Source organism: Danio rerio, chromosome 18 (assembly GCF_052040795.2).
Source record: "Danio rerio strain M-AB ecotype USA chromosome 18, GRCz13ab, whole genome shotgun sequence".
Classification (NCBI taxonomy): Eukaryota; Metazoa; Chordata; class Actinopteri; order Cypriniformes; family Danionidae; genus Danio; species Danio rerio.
Genome location: NC_141038.1, coordinates 9,841,296 through 9,864,382, shown reverse-complemented (window position 1 = coordinate 9,864,382; position 23,087 = coordinate 9,841,296). Strand labels below are relative to the sequence as shown.

Below are 23,087 nucleotides of genomic sequence, written 5' to 3'. Positions count from 1 at the left end.
GCCTCTGAAAATTATCAGCTAAAACCAGCTTGACCAGCCTGGTTTAAGATGGACAAAGCTGGTTTTAGCTGGGCTCCCAGCCTGGTTAGGCTGGTCAAGCTGTTTTCAGCTGGTCATCTCCCAACCTGACCAGCTAAAACCAGGCTGGAAATAGCTGAAATAGTTTTTTTTAACAATTCAAATTTAATTTTAATGCATCAACACATAACCATGATGCTGTGTAGCTCTTAAATAAATCAGCATTGAATCACAAAATAAATTACGTTTTAAACGTACATATTCCCTCAGAAAACAGTTATTTCCTTCAGAAGTCGTTTTCTTTTAGAAGTGCCATATGTAGGTCAGACATAATTCAATGTACGCATTCTTCTCTAAGCTCTTTACACACAGACAAAGAGCCAATTGACTTTCCCTTCATATTAGTCCTGCTCACAGAAATGACCACTTAAACCTCTGGATTACCAAAAGAAACAATAACCTCATATAACCCATGAGCTAATCTCACAGAGACCACCCAAAAATTACCTTTGAGTCTGGCCGGAGGGTGTAATTCATAACGTTATTGTCTATAAAAATCACACACACACACACACACACACACACACACACACACACACACACACACACACACACACACACACACATATATACATGATTTGACGGCAGTGGCTTTAACATGGGCAGTAAATATGATGAACATACATTGTGGCACATTCAGGAGACGAGGAGGGGCTTCCTAATGCATTCTTTCCACATCTAAACACACACATACACTTTCCTTGTGTTTGATCCAGCAGGTATTTCCTTGGGAGACCCTTCGTCCCCCCTCTTTCCCCTTTTCCTTTCATTCTCCTGGCCAGAAAAACAAGTCTCTCTCTCTTTTCTTTTTAAAGCTCTGTCGGTCAGGCTCACTGAAGGCATTACCCTTTCTCTCCTGCGTCTTAATACACATCCATAGAGCTGCTTTTGTTCTGTTTAAGCTGCTAATTGTGTGTCTCTCAGAGGGTGTGTGAGACTGAGAGGAACACTGAATGTGGACCAGTGGAAAAACTCTAGTTTAGAGCTCAGCAGTTTGTTCATGGTTTAAAGTGAACTCTGACATTTAATCAGCTGAACGTTCTTATCATTTTCTGATGTAGTCGAAGATTCATGGACAGGTTCATGTCATTTTATACTAATAGAATTTTTGCTGACAAACTTAAAAGTTCGGCTAAATTTACTCACATTTAAGTTGTTTTGAATGTTTTAAGATTTTCATTTTTGGTCACTTTATTAATCTGGGGTTGCCACCGCGGAATGTACCGCCAACTTATCCAGCACATTTTTATGCAGCGGATGCCCTTCCACCCGCATCCCATCTCTGGGAAACATCCACACACATTCACACACACTCATACACTACAGACAATTTAGCTTACCCAATTCACCTGTACCGCATGTCTTTGGACTGTGGGGGAAACCGGAGCGACCATAGGAAACCCACGCGAACGCAGGAAGAACATGCAAACTCCACACAAAAATGCCACCTGAGCCGAGGATCGAGCCAACGACCTTCTTGCGCCACTGCGTCACCGCATGTAGATGCAATTAAACTTAAATTCAACATAGACCATCAAAAAAAGTGTGACCTTTTAGATTTAGTGTATTTAATACTTTTTTTCATTTAGATGACAAGTTCTATACATTTTGTTGCTGACATTTTCTAATTTCTTATTAAATTCAGGTTTTCTATACGTATTGTTTTAGTTAATAACACTAATAGGACACACATCATGCTACTTTTTAACAGTGTCATTCTGCTAAGAACCATGGGAAGGGTTGATGAATACTGTAAAAAAAAAAGACTTTTTCTTAAGCTTTTTGGGGAAAAATTAATTGCTTTATGTTCAATCCACTTAAGTTAACCTAATCGATTTGTGTTGGCACAACATGAAGGAATTGGGTGGAGCCCAGCATTTTAAGCTGACAACAATGTACAAGGTTTTAGAGATGATTTTAGATTAAAAATAAATAAATAAATTACAAACCAGCCTCCGGCGCCTAGACTGCAGCTCTTCACAAGACGTTTGGCCATATGAGAAATAGTCGTGCCCAACTGAACCAGGTTTCTCTCTAGGTTTTTTTCGTGTATCGGTGAATTTTTCTTTCCTTGCTGCTGTCGCCACTGGCTTGCATAGTTCGGGAGCTGTGCATCGATGGATTACTCTTCAGTGTTTGGACTCTCAGCAGTGAATATTAAAACACATTGAACTGAACTGAACTAATCTAAACTGTACTGAACTTAAACTTTGAAAACTGAACTACACTGTTTTAATTCACTATATAGTATTCAATGTGCAGCTGCTTTGACACAATCTATATTGTTAAAACGCTATACAAATAAAGATGAATTAAATTGAAACTCCCCCTTAGTTCAGCATTGACAGCACTGATGTGAGCTATTAAGGTTGATATGCTGAGAACAAGTATAGGGGCTCATGAAGAGATTTCCTTTTTTCTTCTATCCATTCTGAAAGTGTGCATATTTCAGCATCGACCACGTTCAGCTGTTTTTCCTGCACTGTTTTCCTCTTTTTTTTTTACCCGCCATGAATTTAAGGGGAAATACCATTTTTTTCCTGTCTGATGGCAGAGTGCCACCCCTGCAGCTGTGGACTCTTCCACTTCAAGCTCTATAGAGAGCGCAGGTCTGGCCGACACACATCCATTCCTCCAGTCTGTTTGTTTCCCAGCTGAGAAGCAGGTAAATGGGCCGTGCGGCTCAGGGATCCTTCCTGTCTTACTGCGATATCAGACAACGTAAATTTAAGAGTCTTTTGGAGCTCTTCAACCCTGTCTCAATCCAAACTGGAATGCTCCAAACATCCCATCAGACGCAACCAAACACACACGCTGATTCCCCACAGCTGTATTTATCCACAATGGTATTTTCCCACAGCATAATGTGTGTTAATACTCTCTCCACATTCTTTACTGCTGATTTCAGTGCTCCGCTGTTATCATCATGCTTATCATCAGTGTGTTTATGTGCGTGCCAGGGCGACTGAGTGATTGAGCGCTTTATAATTTCAGATATTATAGCTGCATATGCTTTCGGGCGAGCGTGTGGCAGCGTGCGACCGAAAGAAACGTTCAGCTGTTTGTTGTGATTTGGAAATGCAAATGAGTGCGGCAGATGCTGGAAATGCTTATACCCGAAAGAAGGTGATGAAATGAATATGCAAGTCGAACTGGTTTGCCTGAAGGAACGTTTTAATGCTTTTTCATACCTTGAGTGATTTACTGGAGCGTTCATTTATGTTTCATAAGTAAAGCATCATCTTTAAATGTCTATAATTCGTCTGGAGGAATACAATTTGGTTGTTGTTGACATGCAGTAGGTGTTTAGAGTTATAAACTGATGTGGATAGCATTACTTGGTTTTGAAGTATTTGATGTAGAGTTTATTTCATTCATTCATTTTCCTTTGGCTTGGTCTTTTTATTAGCCACAGCGGAACGAATCACCAGCATATGTCCCTCTTTCTTTCCTGAATTATCCAGCATATGTCCCTCTAGCTGCAACCCAGTACTGGGAAACATCCATACACTCTCATTTACACAAATACACTACGGCCAATTTAGCCTGTGGGGCCACTGTGGGGGAAACCGGAGCACTAGGAGGTAACTCACGCTGAAATGGGGAGAACATGCAAACTCCACACAGAAATGCCAACTGCCCCAGCCAGGAATCGAACCAGCGACCTTCTTGCTGTGACCTTCACTGAGCCACAGTGTCACCCATGGAGTTTATTTACTTTAGTTTGTTGAGATTTTCTCGACCTCTAATGCTGTTGTCTGTGTGTTGCAATGTTATTGATAATGCATTTTAATTCATTGCCAGGACTTTGCTATGCATTTGCTAATGTGTTTTGATTGGTTGCTAATATGGAATTAATCGGATTAAGGGTGCTTTTACACCTGTGAATCGATTCAGTTGTTCCGAAACAGAGATTACAATTGTTACATTGTTGCTCTTTGCTCTTGGTGCGGTTCGCTTTCACATTGCAAAGTTTCAAATCAGACCAAAAGAGCTAAAACAAGTCACGTGCGAGTAAACTCTCCTCACATTGGTCAGAATGTCAGGGTTTATTTTGCAGCGTCCCGCTAAGCTGTCAGGAGAGGTGGTGGTTTGATTGTGATTGACAGGGTGCGCGCGCGATGTGTCTGAGGAGAGGTGCGATGGGAAGGGGTGAGAAGGGTGCGCGACGATGCCTATTTGAGGACCGGGAGGGAGACGCGAGATTACCGGGAGATCATCACTCGTTTGCAGGCATCCAGAGACTTGCGAGTTGCGAAACTTCCCGCCATACTCATAATTCTCTCTACATATAGCCGTATGCCTATTAAATATCCATAACACACTGTGATATAACCGCGCTCGGATCGGATCGCTTTCTCACAGTAATTGAATTGCTCCAGGGTTCATTTCAATCGAGCCAAGACCACCTCATTCAAGCGATCTCGGAACGATTACTTTGGCGCGGAACAGAGCGCGATTGCCCTGTTCACATATGCCAAACGAACCGCGCTAACTGGGCAAACGAGACACGTTCCGAAACAAAAGTGTAGGTGTGAAAGCACCCTAAATCTCTTAAAATTCCTTTAAAAACATTAGTAAGCAGTTAATGATGTTTTTAGTTGTATGTTAGTGCTGCCTCGTGGTACGCATTTACCTATTTTCTCATTTTAAATAAATTCAAAGGGTCCTTCAAATGCAGCCTCAAAATGCATCCTTCGTTTCCCAGGTAAAGAAGGATACACTGGTAAATCCTTCGCGGCTACGAACATCCCAAGATTCATTGAACGCTGATAACGGCAGGACGTCTTTTTAAAAAGTTTTGTAAAGATTTTATTTTTGGCCTTTTTGCCTTTATTAGATAGGACAGTATTTACACAGCAAGCGACATTGGAGAGAGAGAGAGAGAGAGAGAGAGAGAGAGAGAGAGAGAAGGGAGGGGGGGGTATGTCCTTGAGCCAGGATTCGAACAGGGGACGCCCTGACGTGCTACTGCACCATATGTCGACGCGCTAACCACATATGCTGGATAAGTTGGCGGTACATTCCGCTGTGGCGACCCCAGATTAATAAAGGGACTAAGCCGTAAAGGAAATAAATGAATGAATAATAAAACTAGTAAGTTGTCCCAAAAAAATTCAGTAATTGTTTTGTTTCAGCTCATTTTGAATAAGTAAATTGATCAAACAGTTGTTTGAGTGAAGTCTTTAGCCAGTGGATAAGGTAGATTGACTGGTTGCTAATGTGTTGCTATGCAGTTAAAAAGTCATTTTCGTTGGTCGCATAGGGGTTACAGTGCAATTGATATTAATAATACTTATTATTAGTTTAAGTTATTACAAAATTTTTAATGGCTGTTTTGATTTGTTGCCAGGGTGTTGCTAGTTTCCCCTAATGGGATTAGGCTTTTTTTGAGGCATTGCTTTGCAATTAATAAGATGTTTTGCTTGGTTGCTTTGGCATTGCTGTACAGTGAAAAATGTTTTTTGGTTGGTTGCTATGTTGTTGTTACTGTGTTTTGAATGGTTGCCAGGGTGTTATAATATGCAGCTATTCTAAGAGACCTGCAAGCATCCTAATTTTACTCCCATGAGGCTCCATTGCTGTATAGAAGCAACAATTGAGACTTCATTTGTGATTTTTCTTCCATAAGAGTAAGAAAAAATCTATTAAATGTCTCGTGTGAATATTTCTAGCTATGCTAATGAACAAAATCCCTTGGAGACACACACACACATACACACACACACACACATGCTTTAAACAATTACCTATAAGCAACATATTAATGATGTTTTATCCTCAAACAAGCTTGTATTTTTCCATGAATATTCATGATTTTATTTGTCATATTAGCGATATTGCATGCATATTGATTAATAGAAATTGCCTCTTCACTCTCGCTGTAATGCAATCATGCATTACTGACTGACGGATTAATTTGGGCTCAATCCTGCAGTTCTCGAATCCTTGGATTTCCCTGTTTGTGCATGTGTGTAATCTGCCGGGATTACAGTCAAAGGCTTGTGATTAGTGTGTATTACCCACAAGGCCAGGTCACAAATAAACACTGGAATAAGGGAATCCCTAGATTTGCTGTGTTGGAAATTGATATCAGAGTATGAGATGGCTGATGTACTGTGTTTAAGGCAATATGATTAAAATATACATGATATTTAACATCATGTGTTAATTTGCAAACAGAAAAGATGCTTAATTCATTTATTTTAATTTTAATAAAATGTGTGGGTTGTGCAATGCATAATGACTTACAGAAATGTAGTTTTATTTCTTTAACAGGCTCATAAACTGTTCATTTATTCATTTCATTTTCTTTTCGGATTAGTCCCTTTATTAATCCGGGGTCACCACACCAGAATGAACCACCATTTATGTTTTTATATGTCTTATACTAACCAAGGCTGCAGTCAATTCCTCAGAAATACATAAAAAAAATAATAGTTGAAAAATTGGTACACTTTTAAATACAATTGTTTTCTATTGTAGGATGCTGTAATAAATTTGATGTTGTTAATGTTTCTTAAAATATACAGTCAAGTCTGAAACTATTCGTACCCCTGGAAAATTCTGACTTAAAGTTGCTTTTATTCAACCAGCAAGTTTTTTTGTGAATAGAAATGACATTATTATTAATATTATTAATGACATTATTATACTTACTATTTATTTATTTATTTATATTACAAGAAATTATGCAGGCTTTTCCCAAAAGATAACAAGACCATATTCAAGAAATATCATTGTGAAAATAAAAAAAAATAAAAAAAATGTGTATATATATATATATTCATCATCATATCATTCATTAATTTTCTTGTCGGCTTAGTCCCTTTATTAATCCAGCGGAATGAACCGCCAACTTATCCAGCAAGTTTTTACGCAGCGGATGCCCTTCCAGCTGCAATCTATCTCTGGGAAACTTCCACACACACATTTACACACAAAAACTCATACACTACGGACAATTTAGCCTACCCAATTCACCTGTACCGCAGCGGAAGCACCCGGAGGAAACCCACACGAATGCAGGGAGAACATGCAAACTCCACACAGAGTTTGCATGAGGCTCAAACCAGCGACCCAGCGACCTTCTTGCTGTGAGTATTAATAGCCCCCGTTTATTTTTATCCCAAATTTCTGTTTTTTTGGAGAGCAGATTTATTCAACACATTTCTAATCATAATAGTTTTAAAAACTCATTTCTAATAACTGATTTATCTTATCTTTGCCATGATGACAGTAAAAAATAATTTACTAGATATTTTTCAAGACACTTCTATACAGCTTAGTGACATTTAAAGGCGTAACTAGGTTAATTAGGTGAACTAGGCTTAGGGTAATTAGGCAAGTTATTGTATAATGATGGTTTGTTCAGGAGACTATCGAAATAAATTGCTTAAAGGGGCTAACAATTTTGGCCTAAAAATGGTGTTCAAAATATTAATAACTGCTTTTATTCTAGCCGAAATAAAACAAATAAGAGGAAAAAATAATATCAGATACTGTGAAAATGTCCTTGCCCTGTTAAACATCATTTGGGTCATATTTATAAAAGAACAAAAAATTCAAAGGGGGCTAATAATTCTGACTTCAACTATATTTCTCAGATTTTTAGATTAGATTAGATTAGATTACATTTTCATTACACATGTACAAAGAAACAAAATGCAGTTTATGTTTAACCAGGAGTGGAATAGCAGCAAGTGCAGGATATTATAGAAATTCAAGATAAAATAAGGGTAATGTTTACAAGTAGATGTGCTAAAAATGTGATATACAAGTTGTATTGTCTATATTTTGAGATTTACAAAGAAGAACATACTTGAGAGGTTGCTATTGATAATCAGGAATATGCAAATCGATATGAAGATAATAAACAGGTTGTTATTGCTATAAACAGGAATTACAAATAGATATGTAGTTGTGTATTTTTATTTACATTTGAACAACAACTTTAAGTCATAATTAGCCAGGGTTATGAATAATTTTGGACTTGACTGTATATGAAACCATGATTTAGTTTATATGTACATTACATTTGCATTTTATATACGTAGCATGATGAGACACACAAGCTATGTTGTGTCACAGCTAATATTTGACCTTCAGAATAGTCCAGTTTTGTTGGAAGGGCTTTTTAATCAACTTCCTGTTAAAATGAATATGTCTTTGGCTGACCTCTCTGCTTTGACCTTTCATGAGCTGTCATATTCTGAGATGAAAACAAATATACAGCAAAAAATGGCTCTAATTACAGTCAGAAATGCATCCTCTGTGACCTATGACCTCATTCAGCGCATCATTAGGCTGTTTTAATATTTCATGGAACACACTCTCACTCTGTTCAAGGCTAAACTGAAGACACTCGACAACTTTGTGTCAATAATTTATATTATTAATGGGAAAAAAAAGTTGGTAATGAAATTACATGCAAGTGACATCCGTGAACAGCAGTTTTCTTTATTTGTCAAATTTACAGTTTGTGTTCATTTGACAAAAAAAAGGTAATAAGGTAATATATTTGTATAATTATATTTAATATAATTAACTATAGGGGCGACACGGTGACTCACAGCAAGATGATCGCTGGTTTGAGTCCCGGCTCTCCCAGTTAGTATTTCTGTGTGGAAGTTCTCCCCGTGTTGTTGTGGGTTTCCTCCGGGTGCTCTTGTTTCCCCCACAGTCCAAAGACATGCACTATAGGTGAGTTGAATAAAACTAAATTGCACATAGTATATGTGTGTGAATGAGTGTGTATGGTTGTTTCCCAGTACTATGTTGCAGCTGGAAGGCCATCAACTGTGTAAAACACATGCTGGATAAGTTGGCGGTTCATTCTGTTGTGGCGACCCAAGAAAAATAAAGGGACTAAGCCGAATGAATGAATTATTAACTATAAAAAGGTAAATAATGTTAGGTTGATTATATTGTATTGCATTATGAGATATTTTATCCAGTGCAGTGTGATCCATACTGTACTGCACATTCGGCAAATATACAGTAGCAGACCATCAGGGGATTCCAGGCAGAAAACTTGCATACTGTGCACAATATACATACTGCAAAGTGCAGAAATAGTAAAAGTGTGTTTCACAATATGGATTTGAAATAAAAATCTTTTTAAAATGCTCATCAGTATTGCTATTAAATAGGCAAGTACAAGACTTGTTTTTTTCTTTCGGGGTCTGAAGAAGAAAGAATGGCTCAATTAGGATTTATTTTATTCTGTAAAAGTTTAATAACATTTTTTATCTATTGTCATTATGTTTTTTCCCCAGATGGTCAAGATAACACGTTTTTATTTGTTGTGATTGAATGTCAGGTTTATTCTATGTAATACTGATTTCTTAATTCTGCTGAAGTAAAAACACTGCTATTGTGTTGTGAGAAAAATGGCACTTTATAATTATTATTATAAAATAAATAAATAAATAATGTTAAAATGAATATCTAAATAAACAAGATCAAATTAAATAAATATTTAAATATGACTAAAATAAATAAATGAATATATATTAAAATAAATAAAATGTAAAAAAGTAAAATTAAAATAAATAAATAATATTAAAATAAATAAAAATCTTAAAACATAATATTAAAACAAATAAATATCTAAATCAATAACAATAAATAAATAAATATCCAAACAAATAATATTAAAATAAATAAATATCTAAATGAAATAAAATTGCAATAAATAAATATTTTTAAAAATAATATTAAATTAAATAAATATTCAAATGAATAACATTACAATAAATTAATATTTAAATAAACAGTTTTAAAATAAATAATATTAATTATCTAAACAAATAATATTAAAATAAATAAATATCTAAACAAATTATATTAAATTAAATAAATATTTAAATAAATTATATTTCAGTAATAAATATCTAAATAAATAATATTAAAATAAATTAATATCTTAACAAATAATATTAAATAAATAAATATCTTAACAATATTTGAAAAATAAATATCTAAATAAATAATGTTGAATAAATAAATATCTAAACAATATTAAAATAAATAAATATCTAAACAAATAATGTTAAAATAATTTAATATCTAAATAATTTATATTTAAATAAATAGATATCTTAATAATTTATATTTAAATAAATACATATCTAAATAATTTATATTTAAATAAACACATATCTAACAAGATAATATAAAATATATCTAAATGACTACTCTTTTAAATTTGGAAGACATGTCATGAGTAGTAAAAACCAAAAACATGTTTTACACATGCACAACTGCATAAATACAGAGAAACTGAGAACAGTTGTATCTAGTCTAAAGCAGTGGCTCTGTACTGGATCTGGTGTTTTGGCTCAGAGGAGCTTCAGAGCTTTTAGAAAGTGCTGTTTTTTGACTGAGATGAGATTTGATGTAGTGCCAGTCAGGAACGCAGAGATAAATATACCTGGAGCCACTTTCTGTTACTATGGTGACTAATGTGACTAATGGTGACATCAGGGGCGTCAAGAGTAGGATGAAACGCTGATGTATTAGTATTTGAAATGTAAACAAGAGAAGGAGATTGAAGGATGTGTCCAAAAGCTGCTGAATTATTGCCTTTCCGCCCAACCAGACAGTGTCTGCCCAAAAAGGCAGTGTTTGTGAATGAAGGTACCTTGTAAAACTGGTATCAGACAGACTTCTAAGACAGGATAATGATTTAATTAGTGCTTTATTTTTTCTTTTGTTTTTGCCCCAGATGGTCAGGATAACACAATTTCATTTGTTGTGATTGAATGTCAGGTTTATTCTATGAAATACTGATTTCTTAATTCTGCTGAAGTTAAAACACTGCTATTGTGTTGTGAAAAATAAAAAAATGCCATTTTTAAATTATTTTATCTGACAAATGAATGAATAGATAATGTTAAAATAAATAAACAAATTCTGTTAAAATTAATATCTAAATAAACAAGATTAAAGTAAATACATATTTAAATTAGATTAAAATAAATAAATAAATAAATAAATATTATAGAATAAATAAAAATCTAAATAAATAATATTTAAATAAATTAATAATATTAAAAATAAATAAATAAATCTAAACAAATAATATGAAATAGATAAATATCTAAGCAATATTAAAATAAATAAATATCTAAACAAATAATATTAATAATTAAATATCTAAATAATTTATATTTAAATAAATTAATATCTAACAAAATAATATAAAATAAATATCTAAATGAAAATCTACGTTAGTAAAGATGAATGGAACGTTACTAACTTTTTGCTAGAAATGCCACCAGAAGTGGAATAGATTGGTCTAAAATTTACATTTAATGACACCCAAGTGGTGCTTTTCTACAAAAAATATCTGTTAATTAACCGTTTCTGTATTTTGTGATTCACAAGTGTTTATTTACGAGTGTGAATTGCATTATGAGAGCTTGATTTCTGCACTGTCGACTTTTGCTGTTGAAAAGTCAACTCTACAGTTTAACAAAGTGACTGTTATTGACCCTTTAGTAGTTTGAAATAATATATTGTATAGGAAATAATATATAGAGAAGTAAGTCTGTAAACAGAAAATGTACTGGCAGTCTATTACAAGTTTTTTGTGGCGTAATACACAACACCAACCCAGACAGCATATCACTTTAAACTATTCAAAATGCAAATGCATCCATAATGCAACTCAAAAGCACAAATAACAGGGAAAAAATAAAAACATTAATCACAAAATATGGAGAACTGCTAATTTACGGAGTGTTCTAGGAAGAGTCCTGGTGGTTCCAAACATCTTCCACGTATAGATGACTGAGGCCACTGTGCTCATTGGAACTCTCAGAGCAGCAAAAATGTTTCTGTAACCTTCCCCAGCCTAGTGCCTCGAGACAATCCTAACTACAGACATTCCCTTTGTCTTCCTGCTTGGTTTGTGCTTTGACATGCACTATCAACCCTGGGACCTTATATAGACAGGTGAATGCCTTTTCAAATCCTGTCCAATCAACTGAATTTACCACAGGTGAACTAGAATTAAGCTGCTGAAACATCTCAAGAATGATCAGTGGAAACAGAATGCACCTGAGCTCAATTTAGGCCCCGTTTACACTGTCAGGTCTTGATGTCCAATTCCGATTTGTTGCCCATGTCTGATTGTTTTGTCTGTTTGTTTACACGTTCTTTTTAATTGTGACCCATATTCAATTCATGTGTTTACACTTGCCATACAATTAACGATGTTGCGCATGCAGAAAGGTGGGTTCTAGCATCTGTGCCACACTAGCCAGTAGCCACGATGGAAGAAATTGTCTTGTTTTCAGCTCTGCGAAATATGTGAAGTGTAGTATAAGAAGTGAATGGTTTAATCCAGATTTACCCCCACGCAGTTTATGTAATGGTATGGCCCGGATGTGTGTGTGTGGTGTTGGAAGATGTAGCGTTTGCTTCTGTGCGCACTGGTGTTGGAGAGAATAAAGTTGTTCTATGTGAAGCCGCAGTTCGTGTATTAATAGCGACAAAAAGCAAAAGTTACAACATGAAGTTCGCTTAATTTTAAAATGATTTTGAGGCGGAGGTGGTAAAGGGCCTTCATCGCAGCTTGCGCTTATGGTTTATATGCTTTATGGTGTCCTCCACCATTCAGAGGAATTTGTGGGTACGAGAGAGATCTCAGGTCTGGTGGGAGCAAATTGTGGCAACTGACCACTTTCCTCTTCTGTGTTTCCTCTGATGTTGTTTACCGCGTTGGTATCTCCACACACGCTCTTTCTTCTACGTCATTGAACCGCGGAGAAGCTCCACATTGTCACAAGTTTAATGATGTACAGAACGGCATGCCTCAATAAATCCGATCTGCCTGTTTACATGACAGTCGCATTGTCACATATCAGATCTATATCTGATTTATTTCCACTTATGAAGGAGGCCTGAAACCGATCTCTAAATATCCGAATGCATGCGTTTTTTATGTGTTTACACGGTCATAATACAGATCCGATCTGTGTCATATATGAGCAAAAAATCGGAATTGGGTCACATTTAACTGACAGTCTAAACAGGGTCTTAGAGCTTCACGGCAAAGGCTGAGAATACTTATTTTGTCATTTTTCAGCTTTTTTATTTTTAATAAATTTGCAACAATTTCAAAAAGTCTTTATTGATATTGTCATTATGGGGAATTGTGTGAAGAACTTTGAGGAAATAAATGAATTTAATCCATTTTGGAATAAATCTGTAGCATAAAGCAATGTGGAAAAAGTGAAGCTCTATGAATACTTTCATTTTTTACTATGAATAGCTAAAACTACAGTTGCAGTATTTCCTAATGGATCATTCCTCTACAAAAGTGTCTATTTATCTTCCCAAAAACATTTTCCAGAGCTATTGTTTTAGCAACCTCAGGTCTGTGACAGTATGTAGTTCCCGCTTTTATCGATCCAATTAATTCCTGAACGGTTGAAAAATGGTCTGCTGACAGCACTTCACGCTGACTTTAATTGTGCCCGAGCGAGCGACTGAGTGTGCTTTCTTCCTGTTTGAGGAAGTGTTATCAAGGATAGTCAAGGGCGCTCATTTCCTCTGCTTCTGTTTGATATTCTGTGAATTGGTTGGTCTGTGTGACGGGTCATGAAGTTCATTGTGTCTGCAGTGATTCAGCCAATCGAGACTCACACCTGACCCGAACATACCAATCGCAGCTCGGGTGAGAAACGTTGAGATGGGCATTTATGCAGCAGCAGCAGTGCGGTCAAACTGATTGATTTACACTTGTTTAAATATGAATGAGTGAGGGACAGTGGGAGAGAAACAGATATGTGCCACTGCCCACTTAGTCTGCTATGACAGTGACACACGATGACGCGCTTGTGACCGTGTGTGTGTGTGTGTGTGTGTGTGTGCGTGTGCGTGCGTGTGTGTGTGTGTGTGTGGCATTTACTGTTAAACTGATAAAGCTCTGGTTGATGGAGATTCAGTGTCATGTTTTTTTTCTTTTCTTCAGTTCTGTAGTGTCTGCATTGGAAGTTGCAGACTGCAGCATAACTTAATATGGGAGCTCACATGTAAACACAAGATTTAAAACGTGTGGGTATTTATTTACTATTGTTCATTTACTATGCTTTGATGTTCAGATCAACTTTTCTGTCTTAACTACCTACAGATTTCCGCAGATTTTTGATCACATCACATCAGTCTATTTGTTTACTTATGTGAATTTGTGAGGAAAAAAAGAATAATATATATATATATATATATATATATATATATATATATATATATATATATATATATATATTTTTTTTTTTTTTTTTTTTACCTGTTTTTATATTAATTTGATATTAATTTTATATTAATTTTATAATAATTTTATTTTATTTTATTTATTTCGAACTGAAAATCATACACTTAAAAATACATTTAATCATGATCAACAGAATAATTACATATCCACATATGTACACTTACAAATGTACAAATGTATTTATTTATTTGAAATGGAGCACATTGAAGTGTAAGCTTATTATTTTACCAACTCCATTACCACACCTTTCCACATGATTTGTCTATCACTTCAACTTATTTTTTCTTTTTAAATGAAACATATTTTGTCCATATTTACATCTATTTACATACTTTATTATATATTCAACTCACCATTTGTACATTTTCTTTTTATGGCCGGCTGAATATTTATTTAGAGTTGGACTAACTAACTAACTAACTAACTAACTAACTAACTAACTAACTAACTAACTAACTAATTATAACACAGACCCAAAGCATGCATGGTACTGCAAACAGCCACTCACTGAATTTTCATAATACCTTTTTCATTTATTCTTTTTTACAATCTCATCTATCCATCAACATATTCTTTTAATAATACATTTACTTTTAGCAAAAATCAGTTGAAGGCACTTGAAAGATGTGGGAAAATATTAAAAGCTTTTATTCATATGGCTAATCTTTAAAAAACATAGGTGTTTCGGCAGAGAGCTGCCTTCATCAGGGTTCTCCTGTGAATAAAGGCTTTTAATATTTTTTCCACATCTTTCAAGTGCCTTGGACTGATTTTTGCTGTTTGTTCTGATGAATCCCTTACCCAAGGACACGTTATTTGAGTTACCCCAGAGCACTTTTTGTTTTTATTTTTTAATATTTTTATACTTATATTTTTATACTTTTTGAATTGATTATTAACTTGACATTGTTTTATAATCTGTTCCAGACTGTTCCATAATTTCAAAATGTACATAGTTTTACTGAATATTATGGAAATGTTTTGCTAATATATGCACAATACAGTCTTTTAGATATATTGTGTTACTTACTATAGCTTTGTTTACCAAACAAGTGGATCTAAATGGATTTGCTTTGTTAACTTTGAATAAAAGTTATATATTTTTATTTCATGTGTTACATTTTTGTTCTTATAATCATTCCGCACAAATCTGCAGATTTGTAAACAAACTCAGATTAAGGATTTGTAAAAAAAAAAAAAAAAAAAAGCAAAAAAAAAAAAAAGTCCAAATATTGTGTATGGTCCATAACTTAATGTACAAATAATTTTTATTGTTGCTAAATGTAGGCCTATTTTGTATTTTATGTTTTATAGTAAGGTTTTTATGTATTTTATGTTTTATGTTATTTATTTTGGAAAAGAGTTTTAATATTGATCATTTATACCATGAAATCTGTTATGTGAGGGATGCTGGACAATGGACTTGAGGATCCACATGCAGGTTTTTATGAAGAAATAGTCAGGCAGGCAATGGTCAGAACCAGGAGCAATTGGGTACATACAGTTAAGGCAAAAGAGTAAGTCGGGTCACAGGCGAAGAGATCGGTCCAGGCCGCAAACTACGTAAACAACGGAACAAAGCAAGGGTCAAACATGGCTAAGCAAGACAAGGCAAGAAAAATAGGTCATAATGCACTAAAACAGATAAACAAGACTCAGCCAAGATGTGTGTGTGTGTATGTGTGTGTTAGTGCACTGTTTATATAGTTCTTTATTTAGTTCATTATTAGCTTTAGCTGTGTGTGTTTACAATCAGCAGAAAACAGGAACCGGTGTGTGCGAGGTGCATGGTGGGATTTGCAGTTTTCAATGTGGTGTGTGTAGTTCTCCAGCGACCCGCAAGGATTAGATTGATGGAGATTGTGACAGAAAGTAATAACGATGTTGAATAATAATGTTATTTGCCAGTTTTTTTATTTCAGCGCACCCAGAAGATTGGCATTTTTATGAGTTAAATATTTGATTAAACAACTTTAAATGAGCTGAAACAACATTATTCTTGAATTTTTGTTTTTTAGGATTAACAATTAACTTAATTGTTTTATGTTCAATCCACTTAAATTTGTAAAAACAGATAAGTTAACTTCATTCCTTTATGCTGTCCAGACACAAATACCTTGTGAGGAACCCAGATATTTATATTTTATCTATATTTATAAGTATTTATTTTAAACTTTGCGACCAGGTAAAGCAACTAAACAATAGTTTTTAAAGGGATAGTTCATCCAGGAATCTAATTACTGTCATACTATTTCTAATTTGCTCTCTTTTTCTTTGTTCCTGTACAGTTTCTTTCTTCCATTAGTCTCCATTGACTTGCACAGTGTTTTCCCTTACTATGGAAGTCAGTGGGGTTCATCAACTTTTTGGTCACCAACATTTTTCAAATGATCTTTTTTTTCTATCACCAAGGGGAAAAAAGTAACTAATAAAAGCAATGAAACAATTTAATGTGAGTTCAATAAAAGTAAATGTTACTTTTTAGGTGAACTATCCCTTTAAATAAGCCAGCATGACACTTCTACAACTGAAACAGTAGGTGTTGGAATGGAGCAGTGTCTTGGATGGAGTAAAAACATTTGTCAGTGCTGTGTGTGTGTGTTGTGTATCTTGGGGGGTCCATTATATCCAGAACACCTGAAGTCCATACACAGATCCATTTCAGTTTAATAAATTACAGATGTGTGTGTTTGTGCTGTGTGTCCCAGAATGCTCCTTCACTCATTCTTTTATCAACAAACTCTAAATTGCTCTAGTTTCTCCAGAATCTCAAGAATGCTTGACCGACTAAAGATGTTCTCCCATACAGAAATAGCCAACGGTGCTGCATGAAAGCATTCCTCCGACACAAAGCATGAGAAAACAGCTCTCAGAATGAGCACTAGAAATACAGTGTTATTTTAGTTACGTTTCCAGGAATAGTTCAGCCAAAAAAAATCAAATATCATTATTTAATCACACTCATTCCAGCCAGATTTCAAAAACAACCACAAAAAAGCAATAAATAAGTAGCTTAATTCACTAAGATGTGACTGGTGGTGGGTATGTTACTTTAAAAAAGTAATTACGCACTAGTTACGTCATTACGATTGTATTTAAATTTATTCATTTATTCATTTTCCTGCGACTTAGTCCCTTATTTATCAGGGATCGCCACAGCGGAATGAACCACCAACTATTCCTGCATATGTTTTACGCAGCGGATGCCCTTCCAGCCACATCCCAGTACTGGGGAACAACCATACACTCTCATTCACACACACACACTCATACACTACTGCCAATTTAGTTAATTCAATTTACCTATAGCGCATGTCTTTGGATGTGGGGGAAGCCGAAGCACGTAGAGAAAACCCACACCAACCAGGGGAGAACATGCAAACTCCACACAGAATAACATAGCTAAAAAAATAAAATAAATATTAATATATATGTATAAATAAATATATGATGGGGAGAAAAGGGGAAAAAATCAATAAACATATCGGGGGGAAAAGCACAGTCACCTCACAGCAAGAAGGTCACTGGTTCGAGTTCCCGGCTGCGCCGGTGGGCATTTCTGTGAGTTCTCCCCGTGTTGATGTGGCTTTCTTCTGGGTGCTCTGGTTTCCTCCACAGTCCAAAGACATGCGCTATAGGTGAATTGAATAAACTAAATTGATCATAGTGTGAATGGGTGTGTATGGTTGTTTTCCAGTACTATGTTGGAGCTGTGTAAAACATATGCTGGATAAGTTGGCGGTTCATTCCACTGTGATGACCACTGATTAATAAAGGGACTAAGCCGAAGGAAATTAAATGAATGAATATTTATCGATTTGCTTCTCTGAATTGGTTTATATAGGACTCTTGAATTTACGTACAGTATTTAAACAAATACATTAAAAGTACTTTAATAAAATTATCTTAAAAAAGAAAAGTGATCCTTTACTTTCTTTTTTAGCTAAAAATAATTTAATTACAATAACTAATTACTTTGTAACTAATTACACCCGACCTTTAAAAACAGACCTGAGATTGTCAATCAATACCGTTTTTGAAGCTATCAGCCTGTATTATTTCATATAAAATAAAATGATTTGGATTAGAAATCTCCATATATTGCATCAAAATAACTGTATGGGTCAAAGTGTGATACAGTTTCCACTGTATGTTTGAATTCGTCCCTGTTTTATTTGATTTTATTTTATTATTTTTAAATCATACTTTTTACAGTCATTTAGAGAAGCTAGCCAGTACAAATACTTTTATTAAAACAACTGTAGTTCTTTCTTCTACAATTTTATTGCATTTTGATAACAACGTTTCATTTTTGGGTGATCTATTTGTTCAAAAGCTCTCCAAGATCAGATTTCCCACACATCATGATTCTCTGGAGGCTCTTTTATTAAACACACACACACACACACACACACACACACACACACAAACACACACTCTGACCACAGACCACATCACTGCTCTCATCATATACACCCACTGCATACAGAGCCTCTGTATGTTTGTGTGCGTGTGTGTGTGTGTGTGTGTGTGTGTGTACTTGTGTGTAATCACTTTTGCTGCTCTACTGACTCGTATATTTACTGAGGTTTATGTCCTAGTTCACACTCACACACATTCTTTCGCACGTTCAGAAGATTTTGCTGACTTACACACAATTAAAGACACACAGAGTGATGTGATGTGAGAGGAGATCTCATTTATCGATTCACACAGTTCCTGAGTCAGCAATCTGTTCGTTTTACACACACACTCACACACTTTTCTTGGTCTTATTGCTGGTGACAGTTACATACACACACACACACACACAAACTATTCTGAAAGCTTTTCTTCTATTGAACATAACACAGAGAGTTGTTGTTGTTGTTTTGCTCAGTTAGGTTCTGTGTGATAAATCATAACTTTAGTTTTTGTTTTAGTGTTTTAGTTTGCTTGGCAGAAAAAGAATTTTCTCTCTTAACCGTTTTTATAATTTTGTCTGTTTTGAAGTTCAGTTGAATAGAAGTATTTTTATAGTGGGACAATTTTCCCAGAAAACACATTCTGAAGGTGTTGTTGACTTGAAATGTTCACCAGATGTTGGTAACATCCAATAAGATCCATATATGAAAAGAAAACAAATCTAATTAGTTTACAAATGAAGTTCTGTGTAATAAAATGAAATGACACCGGGAAAAAGTATTGAACACATGAAGAAAGGGAGGTATAGAAAGGCAGTGAAACCCCAGACAGCAGCTGAAATCTCTCAGTAGCAATCCTCTCCTCTTCTTCAGTGTAAATGAATATCAGCTGCTTCAGTCCAACATCTACATTAGCCAGATGATGAAGATGAAACCAGGGTGGACATTTCAGCAAGACAAGGATCACAGCCAAAGGTACTCTTATATGCTTTCAGATAAAGAAAAGCAAACTGTAGAATGGCTAAGGCAATCACCTGACTTGAATCCAGTAGAGAGAATGCAACATAAAGAACAGCTTTGATAGACGAGACCCACAGAACCATCAAGATTTTTTGATTCAAATATAATTATGTCTTTAAACAAACAGATTCTTGACAGGTCTGCTACACTAGTAACATGCCTATAAAATAATACACACAATCTGATCTACTCATCTAATGAATGAACTGAGCAACATTGCTGGCAAAAAAGAAAAGACTAAAATAATCAAAAAGATACCAACTGAGCAAGAGTCAGTTGACCAACGTACTTTTCAGCCATGTTACTTGCGGAGCAGAGCCATTGAGAAAATTAACACTAATGTTGAACAGATCGTTGTTAAGTGAACGTTTAAACGGCTCACAGTCACATGGATTGTTCCTGAATTGATAAATGCTTTTGAATTCATGTGGTTGGAGTCAGTGATCAACTGCAACATCACCCATAAAAACAGACATAATATTTTCTAAATGAATCAGCATCTTAAACTAATTTCATCAGTAAATGATGTAATCCATTACTCAGTCACTTATTTCACTTGTGAATGAGTCACCATTTTAGAACAAATCGATTAATTTAATGATTCAGTGACTTGGTTACTTGATTAGTTTCTAAAGCCAGTTTGTTGAATCAGTGTTTCAGTAAGTTACTCATAAAAAATTGAATTATTAATTTCTAAATGAATGTTCAGTGAATCATCCATAAAGACAGGCACATACATATTTTCTAAATTAATCAGCATTTAAACTAATTTGATGAGTAATCGATTCCTCACTTATTTCACTTGTGAATGAATCACCATTTTTGAACAAATCAATTGCTTTAATGATTCAGTGACTCAGTTACTTGAATTGTTTCTAAAGCCAGTTTGTTGAGTCAGTGTTTTTGAAAAAAATAGTTAAGTTAGGGATTCAGTAAATTACTCATGAAGAAAATTTAATTATTAGTTTCTAAATCAAATTTCAGTGACTCACTGAATCACCCATAAAGACAAACGCATTCTTTTTTTCTAAATTAATCAGCATTTTAAACTAATTTGATGTGTAATCGATTCCTCACTTATTTTCACTTCATCTATTGATTTAATGATTCAGTGACTCAGTTACTTGATTTGTTTCTAAAGTTTATTGAATCAGTGTTTTTGAAAAAATTAGACGAGTTAGTGATTCAGTAAGTTATTCATAAAGAACATCTAATTATTTGTTTCTAAATCAACCAATGTTCAGTGACTCACTGAATCACACACAAAGACAGACATATACTTATTTTCTAAATGAATCAGCATTTTAAACTAACTTGATAAGCAATCGATTACTCACTTATTTCACTTGTGAATGAATCACCATTTTTGAACAAATCCATTAATTTATTAATTCAATGACTCAGTTACTTGATTTGTTTCTAAAGCCAGTTTGTTGAATCAGCGTTCTTCAATAAATTAGATGAGTTTGTGATTCAGTAAATTACTCATAAAGAAAATCTAATTATTCATGAACCAACATTCAGTGGCTCACTGAATCACTTATAAAGACTGTCAGCTAATACTTCCCTGGATGAATCAGTAATGTGAGCAAGTGAACGATGCACTAAAAATCCATTGATACAATCATTCAGTGACTCACTCATGACCAAACGCCACTCGTTTTCAGGTAAGGGCAGGTTCATGAATATGAATAACACAATGAGAATATATATAAAACTAAATTGTTGAACAGGTTATTGAGTTGTACATTCCATGCTCCCTGTTTGGCATTCATACAACCACACTTTCTAGGCTTTTCTCTCCTCAGATATTCTCAGCAGGGTTGGTGTGTGTTTGTCTGAGGTGGATTTGCATTCAGTAGTTCTACCCTCAATCAATATTCAAAAAGCGTGAGAACAGAATGACTCAGCTTTCAATCCAGAAAAACCCCTTTACAATCATCCAGAAACGACGGGAAAGCATCTCAAAATCTAGATGAATGCGTTCCAGAAAGTTCCAGTAAACTTTCACCGACTCGGGCGCTGTTTATCTGCTCTTGTTTATGTTATTTATTTGCCCCATGTGTTTCCAATGTATACGGTGGGATATATTTGCGTATGTGGGTGTGTTAGTAGACCAGAAACTTTAGATGTTTAGGTTGTGTGTGTGTATGTGTGTAGCGTACAAGCCAGATGGGAGTAAAGCTATGCAGTGAAATTACAGCAGGAGAGATCTCACACACGTTTGAAGTGCTTGCATGTGGGTGTGTGTTGCTTTTTTTCCCCAACGATTTAACTGGAAACACATTTTCTTCTCTCATAATACACACACACACACACACACACACTCTGGCATGAGGCACAAAAAGAGTCATTCCCAGTCTCTTTGTGCGCATGGTCTGCAATGCGTTCTGTATGTAGTGAAGTTACAGGTCTCTTTAGGCTATTCAATAACATTCTCCAATACATCTAAGCAAAGTTATGATCCTCTGTAGTCCAATAGAATACACACCTGTACAGACACAGGTGCTTTGGTGTCCGTCCCAGAAACGTGCTGGGATAACTATTTTACAGTGCACAATTACTTCCTTTAATCCCTTTAAAGATCTCTTTTTATGACCCACGGCTAATACATCTACAGCATCATGTAAGGCAAAATTACCATCAATATCTGCTCTTAACCTCACTCACACCTGGATTCATGAACATTGTACATATAGAATTACATAAACTCGGTGTCAACGCAAGCACACACTCACTCACCCAAGGCTCATGGCCGAGATTGTAGGGTCTTTGATGTGATTTAAAGGAGGTTTGTAACCACTAAGATTATTCGTTAAAGAAAAAAAAAAAAACTCCGCCCACAGCCAACATCCTACACCCTGAACATGAACCCCACCAAAGCCCTGTGGCTCCATCGTGTAGTTCTTGAGCTGGAGATGATGAGAACATGTCTCATGAAAGAGTCTAGGGTTTGGTTTGGTGTGTGTTTACCGTCTTGGTGAATTTTATGACTGCAGCATGATGAAATGAGAATGACATGGTGGTATGTTTTTACAGGAAAGAAAGAAGGAAAATCTGCATGAAAGAATTTAGTCCTTCGATTGTTGAAAACCATTGGTTTCTTGTTTGATTGTTTGTTTGTTTTTTGGAACATACTGTAAGTGGAGACTTTTGAGGAATGATCATAGACTGACAGAGCTATTAGGCTTTAAAATAAAAAATAAAAAAAGTTTGTCTATATAACGCATTACTGTATCTGTCAAGTTTTTTGGGAATTAATAATGGTTCCTTTTTTATTTACAGCCTTTGTTCACTATATG

General features: G+C 35.0%; 1 protein-coding gene and 1 long non-coding RNA gene across 30 annotated transcripts in view; one reads left to right on the top strand and one right to left on the bottom strand.

Annotated features, from left to right (window-relative positions):
- Positions 1-23,087, top strand: part of frmd4a (FERM domain containing 4A) — a 301,811-nt gene that overhangs the window by 169,845 nt on the left and 108,879 nt on the right. The window lies entirely within an intron of this gene.
- Positions 3,285-7,542, bottom strand: LOC147832745 (uncharacterized). Its single transcript, XR_015514718.1, has 3 exons — positions 6,932-7,542; positions 4,715-5,069; positions 3,285-4,623 (listed from the first exon to the last, which is right to left on the bottom strand). It is a non-coding gene; the product is annotated as an uncharacterized LOC147832745 (long non-coding RNA).